General features: G+C 40.6%; 1 protein-coding gene across 2 annotated transcripts in view; it reads left to right on the forward strand.

The window, feature by feature from the left end:
• ncalda (neurocalcin delta a) overlaps positions 1–12536 on the forward strand; it is an 80063-nt gene that overhangs the window by 29536 nt on the left and 37991 nt on the right. The window contains exon 1 of one of the 2 annotated variants that reach the window (XM_023271482.3): positions 7083–7393. The exons of the other annotated variant lie outside the window; for it this stretch is intronic. The gene's annotated coding sequence lies outside the window, so the exon portion shown is untranslated. Of the gene's footprint in view, positions 1–7082; positions 7394–12536 lie in introns of those variants that run through there. 2 annotated transcript variants of the gene reach the window in all.

A 12536-nucleotide genomic window follows, 5' to 3' on the forward strand; every position in this document is an offset into this window, starting at 1 on the left:
CACTGATGTTCCTCCATAACAACACAGTGAGTTGCTGTTCCAGCCTGGGTCATGTTCTAGTATTTTCTGACAGTAGAACTAAGAATGACATCATGATGGTTGCTGAAGACAGACAGTAATGTTCATCATTTTACTAAATCAACCTCATCTCCTCTGCGTTCACATCACTCCTCCTTAAATGCACCTCAACACGCAGCTGACGGAGTGATGAATTGTACTCTCAAATATTTTTTACAGTTACGTTATCTCTGCAGTTACTTATTGGCTTTTAAGCTGTTAGCTAGCGCTATGCTAGGCTGGCATAACTACAGCGATATTACTGCTAACAAACAGATGGGGAGTAACTTAAGCTAGGTTAGCACAACTTTAGCAACGCAACATGAACGAAAAGCAACGAAGCACGCGTCACTCATCATGACACATGGCAAAGAGAGTTAAATTGAAATGGGAGACATCTTCAGTCATTGTTAATTTCACAACGTCATTTTAAATTTACCTGTCGGCTCCACCCACTCCTGTAATGTTGCCTGGCTGTAGCTTACTCCTGTACGTTACAGAGGAGACAGCAGTTAGGACTGAGGATTGAATGTAGTCAGATATACGACTCCATGTATTGGACAAACGGCGCAACTTTGACACTTACCAGCATTTACTGTTTTATGAAAAATTAAAAATATATCGGCGTTTAATCGGCAAAACTCCAGCCGATGATGATTATTTTGAAAAGGGCTATAATCGGCCAATCGGCTGGCCAATAAATCGGTCGGTCCCTACTTAGTATATTTGAAAACAGTGGTCTGTAGACATTATTTCTTTCTGCTGCCCCCCCTTTTTTTCTCTTTTAATTCTTGTTCTTTTTTAATAAAGACTGTCACTATTGTTATTGCTGTTTGATACATTTGTTCTATATGTTGGTTCTTGTCTCCCTTTGTCTGCCCACTCTGTTTAATATCTGCAGTTTTTCAAGTGCATCTTTTGTGTGTCATGTAAGCCCTTTCTCTGTCTTTGTATATTCCATCACTGTCTACTTTTTTTCAGACCCCTCACATTTCATATATCACCAGCTCTAATCATAATTGCTCACTGTAGAGCACTTGTTATTGTTTTAAAATGATTTCACACTGAATCAAATGTTCTACACACCCAGCTTACAGATAGTCCACTGTGTAATCTGCAGTGCTGTCTCTGCTGTGTTACTAAAAACACAATATGCCTGCAATATAGTTGAATAATGAAACTCCAATACCAGTGTACCTCTCAAACCTTGTTAACAGCTGTGGGCCTTTCCTCCCTGAGAGCTGGTTATCTAACCTATCTGTTGCTACCAGCCGCAACAGCGTGACTGATTGTGTGTGTGTGTGTGTGTGTGTGTGTGTGTGTGTGTGTGTGTGTGTCCGTCTGTCCATCCGTCTAGAAGAGTTGTGGTCTACTAGCAGGACCGACCATAACTGCTGTTTTAGGTACTTCAGTACTACATCAAAACTGTGCAAGACACGGTCAGAAGATGTTCCACTTGTGTACATGGAATCAAATGGAGGTGAAATTCAAAGATGGGTGTGGTTTGAACCAATGCTCAGTATTTGTGTAATAGTAGCTACCAAATATGTATGTGTCAGCTGGTGTGATCCCTTTGCAAACTATCTAATCTCTCCAGTCCAGTTGCTGAGATTAAAATCACAGCTCTCTGCTGAAGGTCCAACCTTCCTATTCAAGATCTTGTTGCCTAAAAATGAATCTAGCAAAAATGTGTCCAGCACTTCCATAGTCATACAGTAGGGCTTTTTTTTTTGGTTTATTTCCCATTCTTTTGCCATTCGCCATTGTTTCATACTGGACCTTTTTATGCCTTCAGCTGATTTTAGAAACAATAACTGAGTAATTTAGTTTCAAACACTGACAGTTTACAGGGTGTGTTTCCATTTCCAAAGGAGAAACTTCTGAACGGTTTGCCTTGGAAATAGAAATTGCTTTTCCTTCCACCCTTGCTGTTGCTTCCTGAGTCTTCAGGAGGAAGGAATTCCCTCTAGTGCCTGTTACCCACCCTACATCCAAACACACACTGAAGATTGTTAGATCCACATAAGTGCTGCTTAGATTGACTGAAAGTAGTGGAAAGCCCCTTTCAAAAGGTCTGATAAGGCTTTCTATATAAGTTTTTTTATTTTTAACATTGACATTTGGTGTTACGAAGTGCTACCTGTGCATGTAGTTTTCTGCCTTTTGTTTTTTCTTTATCTCTCGTACCATCAAATACTTCTCCGCCATTGTCACCATCCTCAACCTTTATAACAACCAGCATCTCATCCTACCTGCAGAGATATCCCCCATAGAAGGTATTGGACAATATTTCATGGACAGTGCTTCACCTGAACTTGTTGTGAAAGATTACATATCCACCTTAAGGTGTTCTCAGCCTAGTCTAAATAATTTATCTCTCAACAATTTTACCCACTTGACAGTCTCATTTCAGTTTTTTGCATCATCTGAGCTCTTTGTGCATTGCCACTCTCTGTTCTGATAGCTTTCATTCTTGTCTCTGCTTGGCTCCCCAGCAGGATCTTTACAATCATATTTATCCAAGCTGCAGGCTTTATTAAATTGCTTCTCTCTGTACTCTGTCAGTTCTCTCCACCCCATTTGACATCTTGTCTCTTTTTCCTTTGTCTCTGTCTCAACCATACATACCCTTACTCACAGTAGTCCGGAGGGGGGTGGTTTTCACTTGGCTGACCTCACCCCCACCCTGATCTGGGCCCCACTCTTCTCCATTCAACTGGCCAGCAGATGCTGTTCAGATGAGTGGAATTAGACCAAAGCTGTTCATACGCACAGCTTGGTTGAGTGGAGGATGGGATAAGGAGGGTCGTTTTTTTTTCCTTCCAACTGTGCACACCCTTAGTTCCATAAACAAGCTCTGCCCTGGATAAACTTGACACAATGCACAGCACTTTTTGGAAGTGGAGGCGAGGTGAGACTTTGATAAAGTGTGTAACAATGCTACCATTATGTAAAATATATGAATATGCACACACATGCACCAGGCTGTTTTGTTTTTAAAAATACATCATTTTTAAAGGAAGAAAAAGACTTAAATGGGCTCCACAACTAATTTGCTTTAATTAGTAGCTTTAATGCTACAAGAAAGCATTAATGCCACTACCTTCAGGTAGTTTGATGTTGCGCTTCATCATATTTAAACAAGCATTACGGTTTTTCTTATTCACAAATGGCTTACTTTCTGAAAGAAAGTAACAATTTAAATTTGTCAGCTTTGTAAAAATTCTAGGTAATATTGTCTGTACAGTAACTTGTGTAAAACTTCAGACTACAACGTATCAGATTGCTAAAGTTATAGTTCAAAATTTGGGGACACACTTTAGCCAAAATCCCTTTAGCTTAAGTAACAAAATATCCCTACCAGCACCTCTGAGGTGAATTTATTTACACATTCTATCTTGTTTGTTTAATTTGTACTAAAATCAGTATGAAATGTTCAACATCATCAGTCCTTCCTGTGCAAAGTTGGACATTATCACAATTCCCTTGAATGTTGTCCCAGAATTAAGGATTTCCCAGAGTACCTGTGTCTTCAGCAGATGAGTTCCAGTGGTTAAGTTATGCAGAGAGTCAGTCTTTTGGGAAATCCTCTGTACAGCAACAGTTTCTGGTATGACATGCATCGCTCTCCTTGCGTCATGTGTCAGCTACATACATCACTGGAATATGGATGTGTGAAGTGCTGCCCTGCCACTTACGCAGGTGATATATCTTGAACTGAAAGGTTTTGCAGCTCAGAGTTCATCTGCTTAATCAGTTGGCACCTTCCAGGTCCATCCTGCCTTCATCACCCTTATCTGTACTTACACCTTTCTTCCTCCGTGCTCCACTTCCCTGTCAGTTCTTTGTGGCATTTTTCCTTTTCATCTGTGTTTTGCTTTCTCTTTTCAGTAAAGAAAAAGCAAAACACAAAACTCCACTGGTAGGAAGTCACAGGAGGGTAAGAGGTTTCTCTGCGTTACTCTAGTCCTCCCTGGGCCTTTCTTAAGCCATACTACGTATATGGCACTGTCCTTTAGCGTCCTCTTACTCATGTTATTGACTTGCTCTCCCAGTGAGTTTGCTGGGTCCCCCTCTGTCTCTGAGGCTCCACAATAACATTCAACACCCTGGCTGTAGTTCTACTCCTAAAGTCTTCCAGTCACGCTGTTTCTTTGCTCTGTTTTGCATCTGCCTTCTCCACATAGTTTCATATTCACAGTGAGAAATATTCTGGTCATGTTGTCCGCAGATAGCTCGGGATTTCTACCACAGAATAGGTAGAAGGGTACTCATCCTATCATTTCACAGTGCGAACAATCTTCCAGTCTACATTGGAAAGAAAAAAATACCAACTTTATTTCCAGTTACCGTAGCTTTCCAGAATGGAGGTGATAATTCATCTCTTGAGCTGTTCATGCTCTTGACCCATAACTTATGACAGACAGCTTGCCTTGTTCTCTCTGGTACAGGATTGCATTGACCCTCTCATGAGAGGCGTCCCATTGCATCAGCTTCTTAGAGTCTGGGTAACCTACTTACACTTGATCAGCTTAAACTACTGGAAATAATGGGTTCAGAGCAGGGTGGTGCCTTTGTTCTAAAAAGGAAGTTTTGAAGGGACTTCCCTCTGTCTTGTAGTAAGACAGATCTATGACTGTCATCTTTAAAATGTGCCATTAGTATTGTCTGCGTTTTATCATGCATATCGCATACATGTAAAGCTGTGTGGATTGACTTTACCACAGGTTGCATGAGTTCAGCCTCTATGTCTTTTACTTCGGCCTCTGTCAGTCTGATGCATCAGGTTTGTGTGTGAAAGTCACTGATCTTGTATTTTCTCATTGTCACTTGCACACCTGTTCACAGATGTTTCGTGAAGTTGCTGCTTGACTTGAAATGTACTGCTCACGCTTTCGCTCTGCCCAACCTAATCCTGTAGATCTTAACTCTTCAGCTGGAGATGAGTATCTTTCTTCTACACACATTTCTTCAGCTTTTTAAAGACTGTACAGTGCTTGTTATTTTTTTCTCACTGTTGGTGTTTTTAGTATTTTCTGTTATTTGCTCAAGTGATTTTAGCATTGACCTTAGATAATAAATTGTAACATCTCCCTCTTCATCATAAATCACATTATCTATGGAGTCTTATTAGTATGATAAACGCTCACCTTGTGACATTTCCACTTGGGATCTTATCTTTACACATCTCTTTGAGCTGATCCAGTTGGAAACACCTTAGTCTCTGAGACACAGTCGCTGTCAAGATCCATTGTGTTTGATGTAGCCGTGGCCCTGAGGATGCACGCTCCCACTGTTAACAATCAAAGGCAATCCCCATCCGTGTTCTTGTTACACTGAGCACAACGTTAATCATCCCAGTAATGCCTCCAATATTTCTACAGGCTTGAACACAAAAGAGGCTTGCCAACGTGAATGCATTTAGAATAATTATTTTCCTTTGTTCTGGACTCCACAAACACAAGCAAATCAGTGTAATGTGGTTTGCATACTGCAAGTTGTTGATGTCTTTTTTTATTGTCTTTCACTATAAACATTCACTTTAGAACTTGCACAAAACAAAAATGACCACAAACTACAAAAACACTCACACTGACACTATCCTGCACAGTCACACAACATATATTCTAGCAGCCTGCGGGAGGTTGCACTGCTAATTTCCTTATTAACGTACGGCTAGATAAAGCACTGTTTCCGACAGTATGCTCTTTCATTTAACTCGCTGAACTCCAATATTATTGTCAAGTTTGCATCATCAATGATCCATTGCTCTTCCGCATTCATTATACATCTCTGTTGCATTTTGTTTGTTTGTTTTTGTTTTTTTTTTTTTACATCTTTTCACCAGTTTAGTTCACCTGCAAATACAGAACCACAAGTATGTCAGCATAACATGGCTGCTTTCATCTGGCTGGTGTCTACTTAAAGGAGACATCACCCAAGACTGTCTCTTGGTCTTGCAGATCTTGCTGTGTGGAGCAAGAAGTTTCTGACAACAACACTTCCACCTGGAAAAATCAGGTCGATGTGCCTCATTAACTCTGACAGTATGTCGATTCAGTCTCCTCTGATGATAAGACATGGAGTTTTAATTATCACCATATCTTCTGTGTTGATTTTCACCATTGCTGATCTTGTCTTTGTTGAAATTCACTGACTGATAATTATAGCATAGCTGAAATTTAGTTTTCATATTGAGGTTTGCATCTGTATCTCAGTTCTCAGTGTTATGATATAATAATAGTAATAATAGCAACACAGTTGGAGCTACTGTATTCCCTCCTTCCCTGCAGTAATGAAAGTTGGGTTACTCTGGATGACTTGTTCATTTCTCCTTTGTACACTTGTACAGTTTTTATTAGTCATGTGTTGAATTAATCACTAAAATTGTGGAGGAATTGAGAATTCTTAGGCACTGCAGAGAAATACCAAAAGGGAAGCCCATTTCTAATAAATATATTCATGTTGTAATTTGGCCAGATAAACATGAGCCCTTTGGTACTAAAAGATTTTGAGAAATAGAAGAGGCACTCAAAAACCTCAAAGTCATGCTCTGTATAGATACTTGCACCTGAAAAAGGTTAAATAAAGGATCCTCTAAATTGATGTGGAGAGCAGGACATGCAGCTTATTGTAGGTTAAGGTTTAGCAGTGCGGTTTGTGTGCTGTATGTTCCTTTTTTGAGTGCATTTGTTCCTTAAACTGAGAAAAAAAACTGAAAAAATGAACCACTTCGTGTCAGTTTCTAATTCTTTTTTTTTTCTTTTTAGGTTCTTAACTCTTTCCAGCATGTCCAGATTAGTCTGTCTTTTACAAGCTCCTCTGCATTTAAGAATCTGTGTTCGTGTGTATGTCAGATGACCTATTGAAATCATTGCAGTGCAGTATGCCTGTTACCACGGCAACACAGGCTTCTCCGTCGCTCTCTCTCTCTCTCTTTCTTCCTCTCTGACTCTCTCGGTCTCCCCTCCCCTTTCATTTCCCCTCCACACCAGAACAAGGTCATGTGACCATGCTGACGTCAGGCTGGGGAGGCAGGCAGAGGAGCGAGTTAGTTTGTGCGCTTTGAATAAACCTCCTGCTCAGACTAGGAGACTCTGGAAGTCTGTCAGTCACCGTTAGCTCTGTTTCAGTCACTCAGCCGCTCTTCTCCTCCCCCCCTCGGCTGTTCTTTCCCACTCTCTCTTGCGCTCATCTTTGTTTTTTTGCGGTGCTCTCCTCTATTCTCGCCTGTTGCTTCTTCTCCTCTCGCTGCTGCTGCTGCCACAAACTTAGTCCAGAGAGAAAGTGCTGGGTGATGGACTGCTGAACAGCTTGTACGTTGCTACAAAGTGAGGTAAGCTTCATGTGTTTTCTCTTTGTGTGTGTGTGTATTGTGTGCTTTAGCAGCCAGTGGTTGCTTCCAGAAGGGTGTGCACCAAGTTCAAGCTAGCTAAAGGAGGCGTTTCATTTCATTGCATTTTATGTGTTTGAGTCGCATACTTTTGCAGAAGGGAAGTTGTGAATGACGCTGTATGTGTGTCAAAATTCTTTTTGTCATCTGTGAGTCATTAGGTAAACTTTAGAGTGAAATAAGTGCAGAAACGGGGTGCAATGTTTGAGGGTTTCGAGGGAGACCCCTGATAAGAGTGTGCTCTTGAAGACTAGTTGCTTTCTTTCACAGCAAACACAGCCAGATCTGTTTTCAAACCCCCTGCAGGAAGTGAGTGCATGATAGAAGGAGAATGTGAAAGAATATATTACAGAGGCTATGCGTGTTTCGTGATGTGCAGCTCCACATGGCTTCTCCTCCAGAAGCGTTGCTAATCTTAAAGGCAGTAGTGTGGGCTGGAGCTACTGGCTCCGTCTGCCAGAGTCAGAGGCAGGGAGAGGGGCAGAGCAGCTGCCACCTGCCCCCCTCAGAGGCGATGGGAAAGCCTCAGAGGTATGCACTGCAAAAAAATGGAAGGTCAGTTTCTATTTTTTTGTTTTTCTAAAAGCAAATCAATATTGGGGTGAGGTATGAGCATTTTCCCCAAACATTTTTTAGATATTTTCTTGACAAGTGTCTAGCTTAAGGGGTGTCCTCCCATCTTCCCCCTCCAGTGTCCAACACACACACCCCCACCTCCCTGCATGCCTCAAACAAAAGCATGCCAGCTTGCATTTAGCCCAAATAGGGTGGAAAGAAAGGGAAATGTGGATAACAAGTGCTTTGGATCCACTCCTCACTCTATCCTCCCCCATTTCTCTCACTGCTTCTCTTCAGCTCGTCTGCTGGGAGACTTCTTCTATCTCTTCCTCTCATTCCCTCCTCAGCAGTGCCTCCTTCCTAACTTAATGAAGTGGAGACCAGCCAGTTGCATGTAACAGGTCTCTGTCATTGTATCTGAAGTATCGCAGTCCCATGTATCTACTGAGTCCATCTAATTAAATGTTCACCACTGTACAGAAGATTAGGGCACAGATTAGCATTTGCAGTGTCAACAAGAATAAAAATGTAGCCTGGTATTTGATGTAAGGTTATTTTGGCATAATAGAATACATGGGCCATTTGAAAACAATTCTTTTTATCAGTGCATTCAATTAGATAAAGATCAGGCAAATAAATGGTAGATGTAAATGAGTAATTCACCTCCGCTTTTATGGTCCGTGTTTTATCAGCATGTTTTTCCTTTACGGAGAAGCACACGAGTGACCTCAGACAGTCTGAAAATAATAGGAATTTGTCACTCAGCTGGAAATTAAAGCATACATCAGTTCTCTTAAATGTAGTGTCCATGTTAAGCGGTTGTTAAATGTTCTCTAAGTTTAAGGATACATATTTTAGAAGGAGCATGAGAAGCGCAAAAGGACATTTTGAGTCAAGGAATGAAATAGTAATGTGAAGTCTGTCTTCCGTCATGTTTCACTCATTTGTCTACTGCGGTAGTACTTTGTGTACAACCATATTGTTATCTAATTTGTGTGTGTTCGCATGTTGCATGTTGGCAGTACATCAGCATATTGCAGAGAGGATGGACACAAAGATATTTTACTTCAAAATGCAATTTATTCTGCAGTCACTTGCTTAGTTTTATGAATCATTCAGCGTGTGTGGCTGTTTGAAAATGGTGATTAACTGTGAATTTTGGCCAAATTGTGTAACTTCAATTTCCTGTTTCTCTTCTGTTGTTTGCAAATATCAGATAAGACAGAATGTCCCGAAACTGACCTGAGTTGCACTGCCCTGTACCATCATACCTTTGAAATGATTGAGACTGATCCGCTGTTATTAACTAAAGAACACCAAATGCAGGTTTTGCTTTGTTGCAACACCAGGGATTTTAGGTGAATTAAAAATATACTTTAACAGACAGTACAATATTACAGCATTACATAATCATTCATTGTCATTTGTTCAAGGATACTAGCTCCAACACCACCAATGTGTTGCATCTACTCAACAGTTAATAGCATCGGAACTCTGCACACTGATCACATGTGTGCAGATGTGAGTGATAGCAGTTACTTGCTTGTATATCACTGAGGTTGTTTCTGTTCTGTACACATGAATGTGGAAGTTGTCTCTGTGTCTAGGGGACTGTAAATGTTGCTACAAGTTTGTGTGTGAATATACCACATTGGACCTCAGTTGATTTAAGGTAGTTATAACATGGAAAAAGTCAACTCTTCCTTCTAGCATTCTTGCATCCGAGCCCACGTACGCACAGAGACAATTGAGTGATGTGTTTATGCCCACATCCGTTCAAAAAAACCTGGAGAAAACTGTTTAATTCTGCTACACACAAGCTTAGCTGAACAGTATGAGCCAGGCTTCTATAACATCCTGTTTTGTGCTTAAGGGAGTCTCATGTAACACTGGTGGAAACTAACTTGAAGGCAGTTTATGTAACCGTTGATTTATGACCAGAGGCGGAGAGGTGGACAGAAACAGAGAGAAATAGAAGAAGTTTAAGTGAGAAATAGACTCCGAGATAAAAGAAGACAGACACTTGGGGAGCAGTTAGATGTTTTTTTTCCATCTGAATTCCTGTCACTTGGTTGCCTAGTGTTCATTGCTGCTGAAAGTGATAGAGCATTTTCAAAACTAGAGGCTCTGTCTGTGATGCATTTAACTTTTCAGTGAAATAAGTTGTTTCTGAATGCTTAGAACATCCAACAGTTCAACAATTCAATACTTGCTTTAGCAGTTAAATCGGTGTCCTCAAAAAAAGCCTCAGAAGGTAATTAAAGCTTTTGCATTTCATTTACAGAGGTCTTGAATATTTTTTTCTTGCCAAGCGTAGAACAAAATGTGTGTCCTAAAATGTTTCTGCATGTGATTATCAGAAGGCAGGAGGCACCGTTATTCTAAACAAACCTACAACAGACACTGGCACTGCAGTTACCGCGGTAGCTAGCAATCTCATTAGCTCATAATTATCGAGTATTAATTTAAGTGAAACAAAGTATTTTAATTGGGGAAGCCATCCTTTTATAGGCCTGCAGTTTATCTCGATCCAGTTGGTGTTAATTCTTTTCATTCATTTCTAATTATATGATTAACAATTATTGTTATATACAGCTGGAGACTACTGAAATAAGTGATGTAAGTGTAGGTGACATATCAATTACTAAATATTTTCAGGTTTCTGCTCATTTTCTGTCATACTCCATGAGGCAGGCATTAAATGTTGCTGTCATTTACTGAAAGGTACCCTGTGGAGGTTTCATTGTAAACTGAAGCATTTTTATTTTTCTGTATTTATTGTGATCAGCAGAAATGTATATGTCCTCATGCACACATGGCAAAACATAGCATAAAATCTATGAAGACATAGTCACCCCCTCATCAAAGCATTGTTCTACAGTACCAGTAGTGGTCAAGAACTCTGAAGATTTTCTTTAATGGAGTGAAAATAAAGTTTTATGATATAATTTACAGTTTTCTGTATCAGGTGGTCTTAATTTGAAGTGGAAACACTTTTAAAATGTGGGCCCACTCACATAAACATGTTGTCGGCATGAGCATCCCTCATGTCAAGGCTTAAACTTCACTGGGTGAGTTGGAAGAGAAAAAGGAACTCAGTTTGTAGTTATGCATTAATATGCACCAATTAGCCACAACATTAAAACCACCTGTGGAATATTATGTAGGTTCCCCTCCATCCAGTAAAACAGTTCCAGCCCATCAAGGCACAGACTTCACAGACCTCTGAGGGTGTTCTGTGTTTTCAGACACAAAGATTAGCAGCAGATTCTTTAAGTCCTGGAAGTTGCACTGTGGAGCCTCCGTGGATCTGATTTATTTGTCCTTAAGTCCCACTGATGATGAATCCAAGAATTTAGAGGCCAAGTCAACACCTTGACCTCTTTGTCATGCTCCTCAAACCATTCCTGAACAATGTTTTCAGGGCAGTGCACATTATCTTACTAAAGGGCCACTGCTATCAGAGAACACCATTACCATGAACGGGTGTACATGATCTACAGCAGTGTTTAGGTAGATGGTAGGTAACATCCACATGAATGCCAGGACCCAGGGTTTCCCAGCAGGTCATTGCCCAAAGCATCACACTTGCCTTCTTTCCATAATGGATCCTGTCACCATCTTGCAGCACATGCACCTGGTCATCTACATTGTGTAAATGAATGTAATTCATTAGTCTAGGATCCAGTTCTGACACTTACATATCCAGTGTAGGCACTTTTGGCATTTGACGGGGGTCAGCATGGACACTGTGACAGGTTTGTGGCTACACAGCCCCATACGCTGAAAGCGTGATGCTTTGTTCACCAGTTGTCCTTGCTTGGATCTTTAGTGGTAGGTACTAACCACTGCAACTTCCCACAAGACTGGTCATTGTGGAGAATCTCTGACCAAGTTGTCTAGTCATCACAGTCTGGCCCATTTCCAAGGTGCTCAGATCCTCACACTTTCCCAATTTTCCTGCCTCCAACACATCCACTTATAGAACTGACTGTTCACCTGCTCCCTAGTATATCCCAGCCTTCTACAGGTGCCATTCGAAGTAGATAATCAATGTTATTCACTTCACTTGTTAGTGGTTTTAATGCCGTTTATATCCAGCAATAGCACTCTCACTCACACTGAATTACATGGGAGTATGTTACACTCAAGTCTGAAAATGTGTATGTGCACCGTAAAATACTAACTTTCCTGAAGGAGCAGGCGCTGAAAAACACATTTGACTAAAGTGTGGAAATGTCAGTCAGTGTGATTACTGCACTTAGTCAGGTGTGACGTTCTTCACTACTTTATCCTCACTCACTGTAAAAGGTCAAAACAAAAAGGAGCCAGTACACTTAAGAGACAATTACACTTCTTTGCTTAGGTGTTGTGGTTTGAGTCTATAATTCACTGTGGGTGAAATGTGCCTACTTACTGACTTTCAAAGCACCACCACAGTAGATAGCTGTCATGCATTTATTAAATAATATTTTGTTTTCATTGCATACTCTAAAAAATATATGAGAAAACATTATTCAGTCTTTTC

Source organism: Amphiprion ocellaris, chromosome 9 (assembly GCF_022539595.1).
Source record: "Amphiprion ocellaris isolate individual 3 ecotype Okinawa chromosome 9, ASM2253959v1, whole genome shotgun sequence".
Lineage (NCBI taxonomy): Eukaryota > Metazoa > Chordata > Actinopteri > Pomacentridae > Amphiprion > Amphiprion ocellaris.